General features: G+C 48.7%; 1 protein-coding gene across 2 annotated transcripts in view; it reads right to left on the reverse strand.

The window, feature by feature from the left end:
• LOC149359236 (uncharacterized) overlaps positions 1 to 18,060 on the reverse strand; it is a 70,564-nt gene extending 52,504 nt beyond the window's left edge. For both annotated transcript variants that reach the window (XM_089571510.1, XM_089571512.1), the window contains exon 1: positions 17,908 to 18,060. The gene's annotated coding sequence lies outside the window, so the exon portion shown is untranslated. The remainder of the gene's footprint in view (positions 1 to 17,907) is intronic.
• Positions 18,061 to 18,609: the final 549 nt, after the last annotated feature.

The raw sequence follows: 18,609 nt of genomic DNA on the forward strand, positions 1-18,609 counted from the left end.
TATCCCCTCGATAGAAAGTATCGAGTGAGCTCAATGCAACCACAGTGGCCACTGTTTATGTGTTTAAATTTGAAAGTGGTGGCCAATTTGTTGCGGTGACTCAATAGAAAGGGCCAATACGGAGTCAATTTATTATCCAAAGGTTCCAGTGGGCAGACTGAATTAAACCTCAATTTAAACTCAAAGAATTTTCGTAAGGGCACGCTGCCCCGTAAGCTGAGCCAGCCGATGGCGGGGCAGAGCGGAATCGATAAGGCGCTTAAGCCGCTCTCAGGTGAATCATAATGAGCAATTACTCCAACAACGGAAATCTGCTCCACGAAGGAAAATTCCAAGAAATACACTTTTTATGTAAACGCATACAGTTTCTTATACGCAAAAGATGTAGCGTTAACCAAGCTCTTATATGATATGCTTTACACGTAAGGTGCAGCAACTCTCCAGTACTATGTACTGAAAATATCAGTATCAGCATGTAAACTTTGGACCTGGCTGTCTTCGATGTGAAACCAGATTTGACTCAGTTTTGTTCCAAGAACATTATTTGTACATTATTAGTTTAGGCTCTGTGTACGAAAATAGTGCCTATAAATATTTATGCTGCGAACTGAGTAGAAAAAATATTAGAACCAAGTAGAAGCCTGGGCGAGTTTGTAGGTACTCATTCTAAAACAGCGCGAACAGGACGCGGATGAAGAAGGAAACGTGGAGTACGTCTTCATTTTTGTAAAATTTTTCTATACCCAGACTGAAAACAAAAATTTTAGCGTGAGCTACACTGGCCGAGTTTGAGCAGTTTCGCATGGCTCCTGGAGAGCCGTGCTGCGCATGCGCGAGGAGCAAGTGACGTCACTACGCACAGCTGGCGTGCCTCGCCGCGCGCGCTCGCAAGCGCCGCGCCGCGGATGAAGCGAGAGCTACACAGGAAGGTGTAGGGAAGGAAGAATCTGACGGACGCGTGGTGTAGGAGTAGGACAGAGCTATCACCACCGCGCGCCCGTGCGCAAACATGGCGCAAGCAGTGTTGCCTAAAGTCCCTCGATGGTTTTAGTGCTACCATCAGGCTAGCGCCGCAGTGCGGCAACTAACTGAAATGAGGCGTATCGACGGCTACCATTGCGAATCGGGCGATGTGGCTGGCATTGCAAAAATAGAGGAGGCGCTGGTCAGAGTGAAGGCGACGGAACCAGTGACGCACTGGAGCAGGTGTGACAGAGCGCTCTGCTGAAGTCGGCAAGCGCAAAATGTTGAAAACACAGGGCCTCGGTGCGCAAAGCTACGCTGTATGGGCGTCACAGTGGGCAACCGTGCCCAAAGAGCACGTGGCCGTCATGAGCGACTGGCGTTCGGTCACCGGTCGCGGCCCCGGGATTGTGAAGCAGCAGGTTGAATGCCCTCAACGTAAGAGCGGAGTCCGGCAGAAAGGAGCAGGTGCGTTCATTTCCCTTTTGAGCGAGGCGTAATTTCCGAGCAGTCGCTCGATTAGCTCGAATCGAACGCCGTGCTCCCCAGCTAGAAGCGGAATGACTCGATAGCTGGCAACATGGCCGTCCCAGCTAAACCGTGCACCGACCTTGAGTTTTGGGTGCAAAAATGCTTCGGTGTCAGAAGAAAAAATAAGCGCTGGAAAAATATCCTGCCCTAACTGAAAAAAAGAAAACTCGCTCTCTGATTGATATGTATACTGGTTGCCCGAACACTGGTGCGTGGATGCGAGGGCGTACCTGGTCCACTCCAAAAGGCGGCGCATTCACTCGCAGCCTCCCGTTAAGCTTATTTGCTCGCTTAGGAATAACAGGCATGGCACAAGACACATACGAAACGTCAGGCAATAGAAATAACGGCAACAAGCGGATGAAAAATGTAACAAGACAGAAGCGAAAACAGGTAATATTCCAACGTACATTATTAGCCAATATGAAGCGCTGTCTAATAAGAAAATACAACACGAATAATGATTCAGTGAACTATAATACATACCAATGAAAACTTAGAATAAAAGGACGTCTCAGTAAATATACATGAATTCTGACTGAACAATGAAAGAAGGATTTAGTACAATTTCCTAATTTCCTAGACATTAACGTATTCTGGCAAAGACTTTGCGGGATTAAAATTCAAGCATTCTTGTGTGAGAAATTCTCCCCTAGTTTACCAAATTCATCCTTTGTAGAACTATGTGTAATTGATATTTCGAAGACGTTCCACTTCCTAATTGCCAGTGGAAAAAAAAGTCTGTTTAATTCATTCTACAACAGCGCAAAAAAGACATGGAAAACAGGAAGACACGTACAAACAGGCGCTGTTTGTACAGCGCCTGTTTGTACACTGTTTGTAGTGTTTAAGGCAATCAAAAGGCCATCGAAAGTTATATAAAATCGAAGAATGTTTATGGCGTGTGGGTCTTATATCTGCAATGACGATCTATTTTGATGCATCTATGCTAAAATTGTGATGAACGAGTTGTACAAAATTTTCAGGCTCGTTTTTCCAGGCTAAGGCTACCAGTTTCCTTAATTCGGTGAGTTTGCTAGTGGGTCATTTTATATTTGTTAAAAAATGCATCTGATTTCGTTCCTTTATGTCTCTTCTAGTTTGTTTCTTTTGTTTAGTTGCCGGGAGCAACGCGATGTTTGGATGTTCAATTGCTGATCTTATGAAGCCATTTGTAGGCTAGTAGTGCAAGTCGGAATGGTCTTGTAATGACGGCAAGTTTCGTGTAGCTGCTGAGTGATGTCAGGTGAAGGTTCACTGAGTAGGGTTAGTACAGTATTGCTTACGCTGGAAGGATAATTCAGGCTTTGGTTTATTTCTTTTTATTGGTAGGAAAGCGCATTCGTTGACATTTTGAGTGATTTGCCACTCTGGGCACAATTTTGATAGTTTCGAATGCGTTGTTTAAGGAGACATGCTCTTCGGGAGACTAATTTCACGTCAAATAATGTAGTCATCTCATTGGTTTGTGGTTTTATGGGGCTTAACGTCCGAAAGCGACTCAGACTGAGGAACGCCCTAGCGGAGGGCTCCGGTAATTTCGACCACTTGGGGTTCTTTAGCACTGATATTGCACAGTACAAGGACCGACCGCTGCCGGGATCGAACCTGCGCCTTTCGGCAGCCATCTGAGAAAAGCGGATATTTACGTGAATGTCTTCCGGACGTCATTTATGAGGATCAAAATTAACATTGGTGCCAATACGCAGTCCTGCGGTACTCCAGGGTTAACAGGTACTGCTGGTGCTTACTTACTTGCACAAACTGATGCTGACTTTTTAGGTAATCATGAAAATCACGAATATAATTTATAGTGAGGCACCCACAAATTGTTTCGTGTACGCAATGAAAAAAAAAAGAAGACCTCTCAGCGTGAAAACGTACCCGTTCCTAGCAGTTCAGTGAAGAACACCACGGAAAGAAAAATGTGAACTCAAGAGGGGCAGGAACAAGCAAGTCACAGCCCAAAAAGAAGACATCGCATTTCGCGGTGGTTCTTAGGAGCCAACGCGCGTGCAATGCCGTCGTGACGACGCGGAACGAAGTGCGCACCCACAAGGCACCAGCAGCGCGTTTCATCGAATTCATCGGCCAAACTTAAAATAATCGGCGCACTAGACGGACAGTTGTGCGCCATCGCTTCCCTCACTGATTCGTTCTCGTTCCTCTGCGAAACACCTGCGACAGGAACCCGGATAAACAGCACGGCTGAGTGCAGGACAACAGCGAGAAAGCGCGTCCTCTTCAGGGGCCACGGCTTGCGCAGAATGGCAGCGTAATCCCATCGCGGCCCTTGCAAATGAGAGCAGCGAGGGAATGGAATGCGACCACCCGGTGTGAAGAGAAAGTAGAGGCTGAGTTAGTTTCCAGTTTTAAGCGCGGATCACGGAGAGTGTGGCTCTCGGCAACCTGTTCGCCGTTGTGTACTTCTTCAGAACCAAAACGAAAGCAAAGAGTGAAGCGTTGCTAACGATTAGAATACGAATAGAATATCTTTAAGGAAGTACGCTACTTCTGCGATTATTCATCGATCAGTCGTGCGAAACAGCGAAGTGCGGGCGGTGGCGCTGCGGTACTGTACCACTGAATGTGCTGTTAACACTACAGCTGTTAAAAGCAGATCTCCACTAGGTGGTTCGCAAAACGAAGTCCGTATATTAACTCCATAATCGTCATGTTCTGTGTTCTTTTGCTGCTGGCAATGAGAGACTAAAACATCCTCGCATGAGACGACGTGCGCATGAGCCATGGTTTCCGAGAGCGCCTTGATGCCCGGGGGGGAGGGGGGGGGGGGGGGGTGTTGATGCTGCGCAGGACCAGCCCCCTGAATGGTTGGAGGTTCTTGACGCATGTGTACGTCTCTCGCATCATTTTTTTATGTGCAGGTGGAGTGCAGTGCACAGAGCTATGGGGATGTGTGTCTGAATCGGCGAATAGTATGTGTGTCCGTAAAGCATTTGGTAGCTCAGCGGGTTTGCTTTTCATGCAATAAAGAAAAAATACCCTTCGTGGCGCATGAGTTGCGTGCCCGCTTGGCACATGAGGGCCTGTGTTCGGACCGCAATGCCGGCAAATTTCTTTTTTCGAATGGTCATTTCCGTTTGGACACGCACTGCTGAGAGGTCCTGTAAACGCCACTCAAGACAGAAGAAATGCTTTCGAATTAAAACCACGCAGACAGCGCCATTCAAGCACGTATGCGGCCATGAACCACTCTCGGTGCTTCTGAACGCCACCGGAAATGTCAAGCAGGGTACCTGTTCCAGCGTAACAGAAGATTGCAAGGTCGTGTTGGTGAGCTTGGAACATGCACTGCGAAGTTACTTTTGTTCTTATCCCTTCGTTCTGAGTATTTCATGGATGGATGGATGTTCGGAGTGGCCTCTTTGAAACGTGCAGGTGGCAGAGGCCACCTACACGGTATTTGTTTCATTTTTTTAAATGTCTCTAAATACTATATCAAACCTAACGAAACTATCCATAAATCCGCCGTTTTTCTTCAAATATAAACTCTTTTAACTTTTATGTCCGACCAATTTTTAATCCTGAACTTGCCTCCTTTCGTCACTGCCCAGCTTTTCAGCCACCAATCTTCCAATCGCTCATTCACATCCCCTTTGCTTTCTCCAAACCTTTGTGCCTCCAGGAGAGTTGCTGTTCCTGTATTGACATCTAGATGGATACCGCCATATTCTAGTAAAATATGCTCAGTTGTGTCTACGGATTTTCCCCACACTGCAAGTGTGTCATATAGTGTGGTTCAAGTTTCTTTCGTAGCTTCCCGTGCTGATTACACACCCTGATCTCAGTTCACAGAGAAGAACGGTGCCTCTTGAATTATCAACTCAAGACTCCATCCTGATTTGTCCTTTTCAATTTCTGTGCATATTTAGAGTGCTTCTTCTTTTTCTTTTTTTTTATTGAACTAATCCAGCTCTTACTCTGTGTTTGGACCTCTCTCTTCATGCCCAGGATACCGAGCCATCGTACGCTCTAGCCACCTCGAGACGGCCAGGAGCGCTGTCGTTACGCAGGCTACACGAGCCGACAGCGCGAGAGTATGGTGCAGTTTACCACGACACTGCGGCGATAGTGACGTTTTATGATGTATTCGCTATGTGCTCCGAATTGACTCTTTTCTCTTGCTTGTGTGTTGATGTGCCACATTTTGTAGATAGCTCATGTACATTAACATCGCATCATTGTAATAAATACCATGTTGAAGAACAAAAAAAGCGGCGAAAGAGGTCTCGTTGAGCGGCCCTTAAAGGAGATCTGTGCGCTCAACCGCGGGTTCGACTTCCAGTCATGGGTAGTGATTCAGTTTCTTTTTCTCTTTTTCATGGTTTGGCCTCTAACTCAGCTGAAGGTGAAAGCTAGGCACCCGGCGATCGAAGCACGAGGTCCCGTAGTGAAGCTTTCGCTTCAAAAGGGTTCAGCTTAGACAAGGAGAACGCTGCGAGCTATGGAAAGTGACAGGAAGAAAGCAGAGTGAGTGAGGGAACAAACGTGGGCTAATGACATTCTATTTGAAATCAAGATTAGTTTTGGTTTTATGAGGTTTATCGCCCCAAAGTGACTCACGATATGAGGGACGCCGTAGTGGAAGACTGCGGAAATTTCGGCCACCTGGAGTCTTTTAACGTGTACTGACATCGCACAGTACACGTGACTCTAGAATTTCGCCTCCATCGCAGTTCGACTGCCGCGGCCAGCATCGACAAATAAAGAGGAAGAAATGGGCTAAGGCAGGGCATCTAATGCGAAAGCAAGGTAACCGATGGTCCGTAAGGGTAACGGACTAGTCACCAAGGAAATGCAAGCGTAGCAGGGGACGGCAGAAAGTTAGGTGGGCGGATCATATCAAGAAGTCTGCGAAGACAACAGCGGGGATATTCAGCTATCAGTGATGTAATGTATTTCAAGGGGTCGTCTCCCTCTAAGCATTTTTTCTCGGCATATTGAATCCGTTCCTGATTTTTTTTGGATCTTTTTAAGCAGACATCTTATATGTTTCCTGAATTTCCCTAGCCCATGTTTAGTTGTGTTGCGATCTTCAGCCATCCAGCATCAGTGGACTGCTTGATTTTACCTTGAGCAAGGGTCTGTACTTCGTTTTTTTTTTTTTTTTTTTTTGTCGATAAGATTCCCGTTTTTTTTTTGTCTATGTCGTGTTGAGAAAGCTACGCATTCTTTGCCTCTGTGTGTTCTCTCGAAAGCACCCTTTGCTCGATTGCCTCCTTAATGTCCTTATTCCGTCAGCTTTGTGGCTTCCTCTTTCTGTTCGGCGGTCCCCACTTTTACTTCACATTTTCGCACGGATGAGTCGTTCTGATTGCAACCCCAGTTTTCCACAGAGCGGTCTTTTAGTTGTTCCTCAACGCCTGCTGCTATTTGTTTTTCTTTGTGTTTCCTTCGTGTTCCTCTTATGAACCCGTCTTCAGACTAATACGCTTATAATCGCTTCCCGCACTGCACTTCCCCTCCTCTTGTTTCCATTTTTGTGGGCTGCGTGCAGCAGGTTCTCTGCTGCACACAGATAACCCCCATCTTTATGCGAGAATCCCCATGCGATTTGTCCTTCAGATTTAGGCTCTGTACTTGCAGAAATTACCATCATCCCCACCATCATCAGACTGACTACGCCTACTGCACGGCAAAGGCCTCTCCCATGTCTCTTGTTACGTTTCGCCACCGTCGTGTGACCACCAGCGCGGCTGCAGCGGACTCTCCCAAGAGCTGCCGAGGAGTCATCGACGCAGGGTCGACACCCGGCATAGCCATGGTGGTGACAGCCGACAGCATCCTTTTGTAGAGTGAGCTACACTGTCCGTGGATGAGCGGTTTCGCGTGAGCGTGGATGAGCCAAGCTACGCATGCGCGAGGAGCTAGTGACGTCACAGCTGCGCAGCTGGTGCGCTGGAGCCCGCCAGCTGCGTATTCCAGAACCGTGACGTCATAAACCTGGCAGACGCGGTAGCAGAGGCTAGCAGGCGCGCCGCGCCGTGGAGCTGCGCTCACGCTACGCATAACCTGGCATAGCCGAGCTAAGCCACTGCCTAATTTTTCCTGTTTGTGGGAAGAAAACGGGGTCGGCTCCACCTCGCATTGCGGCAGCGCGCACACACTGGCGCGCTACTGGACAGCGCCGTGGAAAACAAACGCCCCGTCTTTCTTTGCCGGTGAACGGCAGGCCGTGTTTTCCAACGCTGCCTGCGGATAGTACAGGATGACCTTGGAAGTGCTGACCTTCCACGAAAAGGAGTTCAGTGGTCAAGGTCCCGGCTTCTGCGTCACGTTGTAATCATCGAAGTGTCTGTCCATCAGAGCACGGGCCCTCGCCACGCTGCGAGGGGACAACGGTGCCGCCTCCTGCGGTGGCCGTTGAGGGATCCTTGGTTGGATACTCCCCGAGTGCCGAGGTTCCCCAGCTCGAGAACTATAGGGATATGAGAGAGCACAGAATCCGCCGCATGATTATGCTAGGAAGATCCCTCCAGATATTTCTTGTTTGCCGCCTGCTCATGTAGATATGTAAATAAACTCGTAGAGTCTTCTTCAGCGCCCTCCGGCTCTCCCTACCACGCCTCCGACTTGCTCGTCCCTTCCCCGTCCCGACCACGCTACTTGGGTCCCAACACTCTCCAATTCACCCTGTATTGTGCCAGCTGCGACCAGTCTTCCCCGCAAACTTAAAATCTCATCATCCGTCCACTCAACTTTCTGCCGCCCCCTGCTATGCTTTTCTTCTCTACACGGAAAACATAAAAAAGAACTTACGTTGGAGTAATGAAAAAGCGTTGAAGTTCTGGCAAATCTATTCGAATTCTATTCCAATTACATTCTAGTTATATTTCAATTCTATTCCAGTTCCATTCTAGCCCTATTCTATTAGAATTCTATTCTTATTCTGCTCCAATTCTATTCTGATTATATTCCATTCCTCTGTAGTTGGTGCAGTTATGGATACTAGTACTGACTATTACTGATTAACATCTCGCATTTTCCTTTTTCAGATGACGCCACACCGTTTCGACATATCGCGAATTTTGTAGCGCCGCCACTGAGTGACGCTGGGTTTTCGTATCGATGAGCCACCTAAGGCTTTCGTATTATAAAGGAGGTTCTGCTAATCACAGAGTTCTTGCATTAGCTTTCCGTTATTATTTATGTTTCCATTCACATCTTTGATGTGGCCACTCCCATACCCTAATGGAATTTTTAGGGGTTTGTTGCGCTTGCTCGTTCAATGTTTTCTTGTTGCTATCGTGAATGGACGCCAGGTGCCAGTTGCCCTCCACGGTGCGGGTGCTTCTGCGTTGCCACAAGGCTGTCCGCGAATGCCGGCTAACACAAGCCCACGTTTGCTGCAGGCGGGTTAAGTGCAGGGTCCCTTCCATGTACAGTCGGCCGTCGCCAAGCTCCTTTCGTTCCTTCCATGCAGTGTAGCTCGATTTGACAGCCAGCGAGAGCAGGGGTCAGAAGAACGGACGATAGCACGGAGGCTTGCCTCTTTTGCGCCCCAATTTGCGCTGTATGCTACAATCAAGTCGAACAAGCCAACTCTCACACCACCGCCGCCGCTCTCTATACACGACTGCGGGCAGTTTCCGTTACGGGGACGGCGAAACGTGGCGGCCTCGTCTATTTCGAATAGCATTCGACTCGTGGGTGCCTCGTGCTCCTCGATCAACCGTTCCCTTTACGCTGGCGAAAGCGCGAAATCATTTCCACATCGAAACACCGCAAATAACATCCTTCGGCGCTTTTCGCTGCCTCACAGCATCCAGTCAGGTATGAACGCCTCACGCGCCAGCTCAAGGACGAGGCTTGCTCGGAGAGTGAGAGTCGTTCTTTCAGCACCCCATAAACTAAGCAGGCTTTGTGGGCTGAGGGCATCGTTTGTTAAATACCGTTGTCATGCGGCCGTTTTTACGTAGGCCAGAGCGGGCTATGTGTGAATGAGCGACTGTGAGAGCATGCAAAAAGTGTGCGTCAAATGCGTGAACTACAATCCATTACCACGACTATGAGTTCGAGGGTGGCGGCCACTGTGCTGCTAACTAAAAAAAAATAAAATTGGTTTTTGAGGAGCGAGAAATGCGCAGTAATTGTCTCACATCTCTGTGGACATCGAAAGGCGCGCCGTAAGGGAAACGAGGAAGGTGGGAGTGAAAGAAGAAAGAGAGTGGAGGTCTCCGGAATAATTTTGACCACTTCGGGATCTTTAAAGTGCACTGACATCGCACAGCACACTGGCGCCTTTTGCGTTCCGCCTTCATCGAGACGAGGCCGCCGCGGTCGGGTTCGAACCTGGGAACTCTGGCTCAGCAGCCGAGCGCCCTCGCCACTGAGCCACCGCGGCGGATCCTAATTTTGTGCATTCTGTAATTGTTGACAGCCGTCCAACACTAACTACAAGAGAGATTTTAGAAGCTATGCAGACAGACAGGACAGGGAGTGGCTGCGGAAATAATGTGTCTCTGCATGAGCCGCGGGACATGACTTTGGTTTTATTTTCTTTCCCTTTCATGTGCCTATGTATTCCGATCAATCATTCTAAAAAAAATTAGTTGGAAGGACCGCTTGTCCGTCGTCTTTGTTACGGCCTCTTGTTTTCCGCGCTTTACGTTTACCTCGAAAATATACGCACTCATCAAGTCATGACTGCATCACACAACTTTTGTAATTATTTCGATGCTCACTCTCTCCAAGGACTACCTTCGCAATTGTGCTATAAGCAAGGCAGGCTGAACGCAATCTAAAGTTTTTTTACTTTCGAGGCCAGTGAAGTGTGTTTGGAGCTGAAATACTGCAGAACTAGCCAGGTAATTAGGATGAGGTGCGTTCGAAGTTTCTTTTCGCTCATAATATTCCCTGTAGTAGGACTGACAATTGGGCTAGTTAGTAACAGCAGGGCGCTTCGCTGAACCAGGTTGTGAAGAGTTGGGCCAACGACACGCTTTCCTCGCTCGGCTGGCAATTACAGCGAATGCGTAGTTGCCAACCCCCCCCCCCCCCCCACCCCCACCCCCCGGAACTTGAAGAATATCGGGTACTTCATTTAGTCGTACGTAGGGAATGAACTTTTCGGTTTAAACAGAAAAAAGAAGATAAACGTACGCCTATTAAGGTTTTCTAAATTCATCGCGAAAAGGTCCTTCACATGCATGCCACAGCTGGCTGTCTGTAGAGCGGGAATCACACTCAGGTGCCGAACGAAACTAAAGTGCGGAGTGACACGGTGTAGCGCCGGATTAAGGAGCACAGTGGGCCTCTGCAGACTCCAGCTCGTCGCCAACACGTCGACAGATAGGTAGCGCGGTTCACTCTCATCATTTGGTCAGTTAATTGGCTGACATACAAGGTCGCTGGAAACCATGCACGAATATCATGAAAAGGTATCATGTTCCGGCTGCGGTTATGCGGCAATGCCACTTAGAAAGCGTGATGCCCCGCCCTCCAACCAGCGCAACTCAGCGATGACGCCCGTGGTCTACCGGGTCCATCAATTAAAGCGGCACTGAAAGCACACATGGTAAAAATCGTGAAAGCGCGCAGAGGTGACGGACCTGAACTGGTGGTGATAAACCAACCCAATGCAATGTGCTGAACAGGAGCCTCGTCATTTTGCTTCTTGACACGAAGTTCATCGCGAAATGTCACGCACTGAGATGTTCGCAGTAAAATGCGGAAAAAAGTAAGAAAACAATGGCTGGTATATTGAGGCCAGATTCCCTCCAAAATTGTGCCTTTCGGAATAATTCAAAATCTGAAAAAAATTACTAGCTGGCGTTTATTTGGAGGATTCTGATTAATTTTAAAACACTGAAACTTAACGTGGTCCACTTCAGAACGTCAGAAATTTAGTGTTTTACTTTTTTTTCCTGAACAACCGTATTAGATTTGAAATTTCACTAACCATGTCGGCTGACAACCCAGGCGACATTTTCAACCGTTTACATTTCCTATCTACAACGACCGTGAATGGTCCCTGGCGGCAAAGGATAACATAAGTGGTAATCCACATCTCTTTTGATGCGTGTGACGAAGGGTGTGCACGTGAACTACCTCGCAAAGAAGTGCGCACTCTCCGCAGGTTTTCTGTCCAATGTCGTTGCTAGTTTCTTCTGCGTTTAGACTGACTCTACCTCAACTATCGCATTATAGTTTTGGGAACTACCTCAAAAACTAACCTAAATAAAAAAAAATCCTACAAAAGTAGGCTCGAGGTATACTGCTGGAGCGCACCTTACGTAGCCATACGGATGGGGTTTTTTTATTGTAGAATATTATCCGCGTTCATGCTAACTACGGATACCAATTAATATGTTGCTTGAAGTTTTCAACCTTCACTGTACCGAATTTTTTAAAATCTCTCGTGAATCTAACACGAAAGCATATGCTTGCCTCAACGAGATCTACAGAAATATGACCTGCCCCCTGAAATTGTTCGACTTATGGCGACCAACCTTAGATGTAGCTGACTGCCTCAATCCTGAAACAGTGTAGTGCATACGCCAGTAATATATTAGCACTAGTTCGAAAGGAGTTGAAAGCGGGCTTCACGAATAGATAATTTTCAAAGTATCTCTTCAAGTCTTTTCATATCTTCCTGCTGCCTTTGCTTTTTTCTAAAGCTTGACTTCGCTCAGTTCCACTACTGTTAGGGTCGTAGATTTTCCAGGGCTGCCCGAATGTTTCATATTTTCATATAACATGCTCTCCCAACATGTTGTCCTAGTGCTTGCGATTGCTTTCATGAAAATGAGTGCTCTACGTGCCAAGATGTGCAAGGGCACCAGACAACTTCAAGCTGCCGATATGCGACTTTTTCCTGGGGGTCTCCTTTCATTCTGGTTCCATCACTTTCACCAATTCATTTATATATTTAGGCACAGGTATAAAAATTTTGTTTCAAACTGCAAGATATCCAATGTCGTGACCGGGACCACTTTTATTTTTTGATGCCATTTCTAAACGCTTACTAATCTAATAGCATGTAAAGACTCGAGAGATAGTGAGCGGGTGGTTTTCAGAGAGAGTTGGCCCGACCGTCGTCTTCTTTGGTTACCTTGAATGGGGGTTTGCGCTTTTGCTTCTCTGGGGCTCTCAAACATACTGTGCATTACGGTCGCTTCCCCTCAGCCCATTATAGACAACCCCAAGCGGTTGAAATTAAAATTAATCCGGATTCCTCAACTCTCTCATCCAGTTCCTTTTCTCAATTTCCTTAGGACTTAACTGTGATCGTGCCGCGTTGACTATTTATAAAGTCACTGCTTAGCTACACGAAACAGCCGTTTCCAAAAGAGTGAGTGACTGTGGTTGTGTTCTGCTACGTCTGCTCTGCCTCGATTTTCATTAACTGTACAACATTATTCTGAGCTCTGACAGACTAGAACAAACCAGAAACGCACCCACACTTATAAAGTGGCCATTTGCGCACGACACAGCTCAATAGGGTTTCGAGAAACGCGCAGTGAGAACGATGCATTTGAGGGCTCCCATTCGCCGCACGCATGCGCGAGACAGAAGCTTGGGCGATTTTCTTTTTCGCCTCTTCGGGATCGAACTTTAATGGGCTGGGCGCAAGTGCGAAGATATGCGGTGTCGCGCCCAGTGTTTATTTAGGGGCGATGTTGAGCGAAGCACCGGGCAAATATCGCGGCCCACGACGATCGAATCGGGCTGTATAGGATTGCACGCGGTGCGAAGAAGCGGCCTGAGACGGAGGAGTGTGCGGGAGAGCTCACCTCTCGAGACATGATCAGTGACGTTTCATTCATTCGAGACATCACGCTTTACGCGGGAAGCACTGGCAACAGTGGCGGCGAGGCATGTGAACGACCCTCGCAGCCCACTCTGAAAAGGTCTTCGTTTCGAAAATCTTAGAAATAAAAAAGGCCATTGTTGCATCACGGGCTGGTCACAGCACTCTTGTTTTGTAAAGAACGGCGAGGCCAGCACCCGATCGAGGCTCTACCAAGGTGTCGGTGGGTTTCTCGCGATCTTAGTAGCATATCAAGTTTACTTTATTCATTCTTAAATTCGCTAGTTCTACATCGGAGCTTTAAAGCATAAGCAGAGAGCTGAGCGGAGAACAGGATTCGGTGCAAGCACCCAAGAAAGAGCAGCCCAATCAACGCACTGAGCGATCGTCACCCGCTGAACAAACGCGCGAGTAGCTCGCACGGCACACGGGCGAGAAATTAAAGTGTCCGTCGTTTCCGATTGCTCCCGGCACATTTCATATTGGGCCGTGTCGCTGATAAAGCGGCGGGAAAGTATTTACACAGGGGTTCCTCTGACATGTTTTCATCCCGGGCGCCGTTTGAAGCAGCGATGTGAGAATTCTGTTGGCCCTTCTTTTTTGGCACAACACCTCTGCTATACCAACGCGTCGCATAGGCCCACGCGTCCATGTCTGATGTCAGATTCACAATGTTCTCTGTAGGTACATCAGGCGGGTATCTGCCATGGGCCTTGGCCATGGGCAACAACACCCGTCATGGCTACCTTGACCTGTCAGCAGCCCAATCTTGACAGCCAGAGACAAGCAACGCACCCGCCAAGCGCCAGCCGTACTGACATATTTGAACTTCCCTGTAGACCGTTTTACGCACGAATTCACGGACGTGAATCCGCACCTCATAGCCTTGCACGGAAAGCCGTTAACCTTTGCAGGTGTAAGGAGCGGAGGAGGTCTACGCAAAAGAAACACGCGGCACGAAGCTCAATGTTAGGCGTCAACTGTCATAACCTTGTTTAGGTCGTGAAAGCGCTGCCGCTGTTGTCACAACCAGTCCCAACCAACCCCGGCGCATCAAAAAGTAACGAAGTACACGCTGCAGAGGCAGGACATCTGTTATGGAGGCTTGACGTTACTGCCTGCCTGGAAGCCATGTTGACTGTGTGGACCAACTTCAGCCCCGTACAAATGAGCGACATTTCTGCTTTTCTCGTCCTGCGCCGCGGACTGTTCATGGTCGCGAAGCCAGCGTGAAACTAGCGTGGTTTTAGGCCAGCGCATACAACTTTGAGGAGGGTCGTATAACGTAGCGATTCTCCAATATGGCTGTCCATTTTGTTTTCACTCCACTCGACCGTGACGTGATCCTCGACGAAATAAACAGGAGGTAGGGAATAAGATGGCCACTCCCAGGCATCTGCTGCGGCAGCAGTAGTAGAAGGGACGATGCTGGGCCAATTCGTCGCACAACGACGGGCAGTTTCTTTCCCGAGACGGGATTAGAACTGATAAAGCTCGTGAGTCGTGTAAAACGCGTCGTCGTGCTTCCCCATCGTGCGTCGGTCCCGGTCCGCCACTGCGACTAGGCCGTGGGGCTCATTCAGGCTAATCAAGTGACGCCATGGGAGTCTTTCTGTTACGACCTGTGTGACATTTTCTTCCACAGCCTACGCCAACAGGAGCAGCGTCGAATGACAGTGGACCAAACTGAAGGACGATGAAATAAATGCGGCCATAGTCCGTGTCCTCTCTGGCACCGCCGATAACAAAGAGCATCGCCGGCTGTCTCCTTGGGTCGTCTTCGTAGCGGGATTCGGGAATGTAATGTGTGATATGAAACCGGCCAGAAAGACGCACAAAGAAGCCTCCCGGCGAAGTTAGACTGAAATTTTGCGCCTCGCGGGTTGCTGACAGTTGAGCTCCTCCTCAAACTCTCGGTGAGAAGCGGACCCATGTGAAGTCAGTGCCCTCGTTTTGCACAGCCGGCCATATCTTTAGCTGACGTGCGCGACGGCCGCATTTTCTGCGTTTCTGCATTTTGCGACGAAGCAAAGTTACCGGAAGCTGAATATATTAAGCACGGGCTTAGTGAGCCTGTGCTTAGATTTGATATCTCCGCAAGTTTGCTCCGTCATAAGCTGCAGGTGCACGGAAAACGCGGCCGTCACGCACGCCAGCTAGAGATTTGGCCGGCTGTACTGCTGTGGTCACAGCAGGCAGAGCCTGTCCCGGCTCGAGAGATGGGACAGTTGGTGGTGAAAAGAAGGGCACCGTGAGAAAGACTGCGTAGTTTCGTTAACGCGATCCCCTGTGCAGATTGTGAAGGTGCGGGCATCGCAGAGTCCGGATGACTGTTCAAAACGGTAGATGGGGCCCGTTCACAATCTTAGAATGAACGCCGAGTCCTTGGTCATGACTGGCATTTAGTCTGCGCGTCATTTACCATTCTAACCTCAACTCACGCGTATATTTAATCGAAACAACGGCACTTAGATCTACATGTCGATTTCTCTAGAAGGCATAGAAGGGTGGCAGCCTCATTATGAACAAAACCCCCCGTTTTGAGTGCCCAAACATCCAGTCCTAACCACATCGGTATTCCTCCTCGTGGCGTGTAAACCAGGAGAACCTTCTCAAGCGACCGTGGAGCTTTGCTGCACCACATACACAGCAGTTGATGTTTATTGTCTGGTGAAGGGAAAAGACTTCGGAGGCCTCTGCGTCAAGTAACGACACCCGCGAGTGAACAAGAGATTAAGGTTTGCCCAGAGGCGTTCTGTCCTTCTGGAAACCCTGCTTCCCGTCGACGGTGCTTTTCGCGCGCTGGTTGCAACTAAGCCAGACAAACTTTTCTCGCACGGATGTCACAGCAGCGTACAGTGTAAGCCGCTGACTTGGACTGAAAATACATTACCAAGTCTGCGTGATTGGATGCGTTCGAAATTAACGCACCTGCAATTTGCTCTACACGATTTCTTGAACCAATTAGATGACCTTGGATTAACATTGCAAAGAATGGAGTGAATAAGACGCTGCTAAGCTCAAAAACAAGCGGTACGTTTGTTAGTTTAATTGACGAAGCAAATTGAACCCCGTGAATACTAGAAAAAAAAAATGGCTTCGGAAAGCTTCCGTTGAGTCCTTGCGAGTAGACTGAGATGGGTCCCAATATGAGTGAAAAATAAATAAATTAAGTACCGGACGTGACTTGCATGGCGTTTTCCGATCTTTACACGGGAATGGGTTCCTCAGAAATGGATGAAAGGGGGAACGATGCCAGGAATGATCATGGTCCGGAGAAAACTGACTTCCCTTAAAATACTGAAATGCCGAGTAAGCCTTCCTTTGAAATTCAAAGATATGCAAAAGGGAGCTGGGCGCTGGTTCGCACGCATAGTCGGAATGCTCACGAACCAGTGTCCATCGGCGCGAGCTACCAAGAATTCAAGTTTGGCCAATATTTCCGTTAGATTTTCAATCACTGAAGCTAGGAATCTTCCGTTGTGTTCAGGACAGAAATAAGTGTGTCGCTGAGCTCTCACCTTCGCTCTGTTAGGCACAGGCTTCTCTCTGGGGATCAATTTGCGTTGGTCACCAGATGCCACGCTCTTCATGTCACTGCGGTAGTTTGACCTAAGCCGTGTACACGCTTGTGACCCGAGGGTTTTTTTTTTTTTTTGGGTGGGGGGGGGGGGCGATCACAGGTGCAAGTTTTCGGAACACGGAGGAACTCGTCGTCGCCCGGGTGCAGGGCTTGACGTTCTACGGCGCACTTGTGTTGGTCGCGCAGCAGAAGCGGCACACTGCCAAGGAATCAAACTGTTCCGTGGGCGAAAAACGTCTGTAACATCGTTACTTCTACACCAGACTTCGACACCTTGACCTGGGCCTGAGCGATCAAGGTATATGTTTATTCATACTGTTCTCTACCGCTTCTGAACGAGCACTGCCGACATAGCATAGTTCAACGAAGTAGGAGTGCCTTGGTTTCCTTGGCAAGAGAAGAGCAGGCACTCCTCCGGAAGAGGAAAGTAGCCCGCCATAAGGAGCGCAACACCCATTTCGCCAGTGTTCCGTCTTTCACTGAGCGAAACACTTATTAAACGTTGGACACAAATCTTCCCGCTGCAAATACCAGATGGTTACGAAATGTGCGAAAAATCCGATGCCTGGATCTCAAATCTTTCCGCTCTTTCTGCCTGTCAGGCACTCAGGCCACTTTGTTCCTTTTGCTTGCCGCTCCTGCCTCCATTTTGCGCTTCATTGAGGAAGTATTTCATATTTAAAATTTTTAACACTGCTCTCATTCTTCAAATTTTTGTCCACTTCATCTATAATTTTACTTTTCTATTGCTATAATTAGGGCGCAGTGTTGAAGATTGCTGCGTTTGTTATTAAATGAGTTCATTAAATGTCTAATAAAGGTCCTTGGTGGAACGCATTTTTTCGCTTCGAGCTCATGATGTGCTACTGTCATGTTTATTATTTGCAAATCAACGGTGGGCCATGGGGCATGCGAGAATGCCTAGAAGATAGCTTTACAAAACTGCGTAACATTGGATCACGCATCCTTCACGGATGCGAAAATGAAGGCTGAACAGTGAGGACAATTGACTGAGGACGGGCAAAGTGGACGCAGGGAAGCCACAGCGGGGACTCACGTGAGCTGCGGAGAGTGCGTCGGTCGGCCGGCCGAGTGTGTCTGCGCGGACCGCGATGGGGTCTCCCTCCTCTCTCAGTCGCTGCCCAACACGCGGCAAACTTTTTCGCCCCGTCGATATTTATATCGCCAGCGGGCGCCACGCCGCGGCGCGCCTATAGCTACGGGTCCCGACACGAGATCGAGGGCCGGGGCTGAGGGGGGGAGCCCGCTTCCTCTCCGTGGAATCGACGGAACCAATCAGCGGTACCTACGTCAGCGAGTCACGTGACAGCAGCCGGCCAATTACTGCTGTGCGTGGGCTCCAGCCCGGAGGCAGTGGAAAACAGAAAGCAACTGAGGTTTGCGGAGGAGGCTGAGGCGAAACGAAAACGTGCAGGAATGCGGTGCTGTGTTTCGTAGTACGGGGGCGGCGTCGTTTGGAGCAGCGAGCTCTTTGCGGCGGTTTCGGTAACAAGCGCCTCTGCGGAGGAGGGGGGGTTAGAGAGGAGTCCAGGCTGTTTCGCAAAGCAGACGTGGCCGTTGAACAAGATTCGACGCCTCACACTGCGTAGCTACCATCCACAAAACAGTCACATCTTCTTACAAAGCTCCCAGCATCCGAAGTAATACGTGGTACGTGCATGACGGGGCCTTTCTTCTTCAGCAATTTATCACAGTGCGCATACATGATTCAGCGGAATCTAAGAAATGCAAGGAGTGT

Source organism: Amblyomma mixtum, chromosome 2 (genome assembly GCF_055824585.1).
Source record: "Amblyomma mixtum isolate Tamu chromosome 2, ASM5582458v1, whole genome shotgun sequence".
NCBI lineage: Eukaryota > Metazoa > Arthropoda > Arachnida > Ixodida > Ixodidae > Amblyomma > Amblyomma mixtum.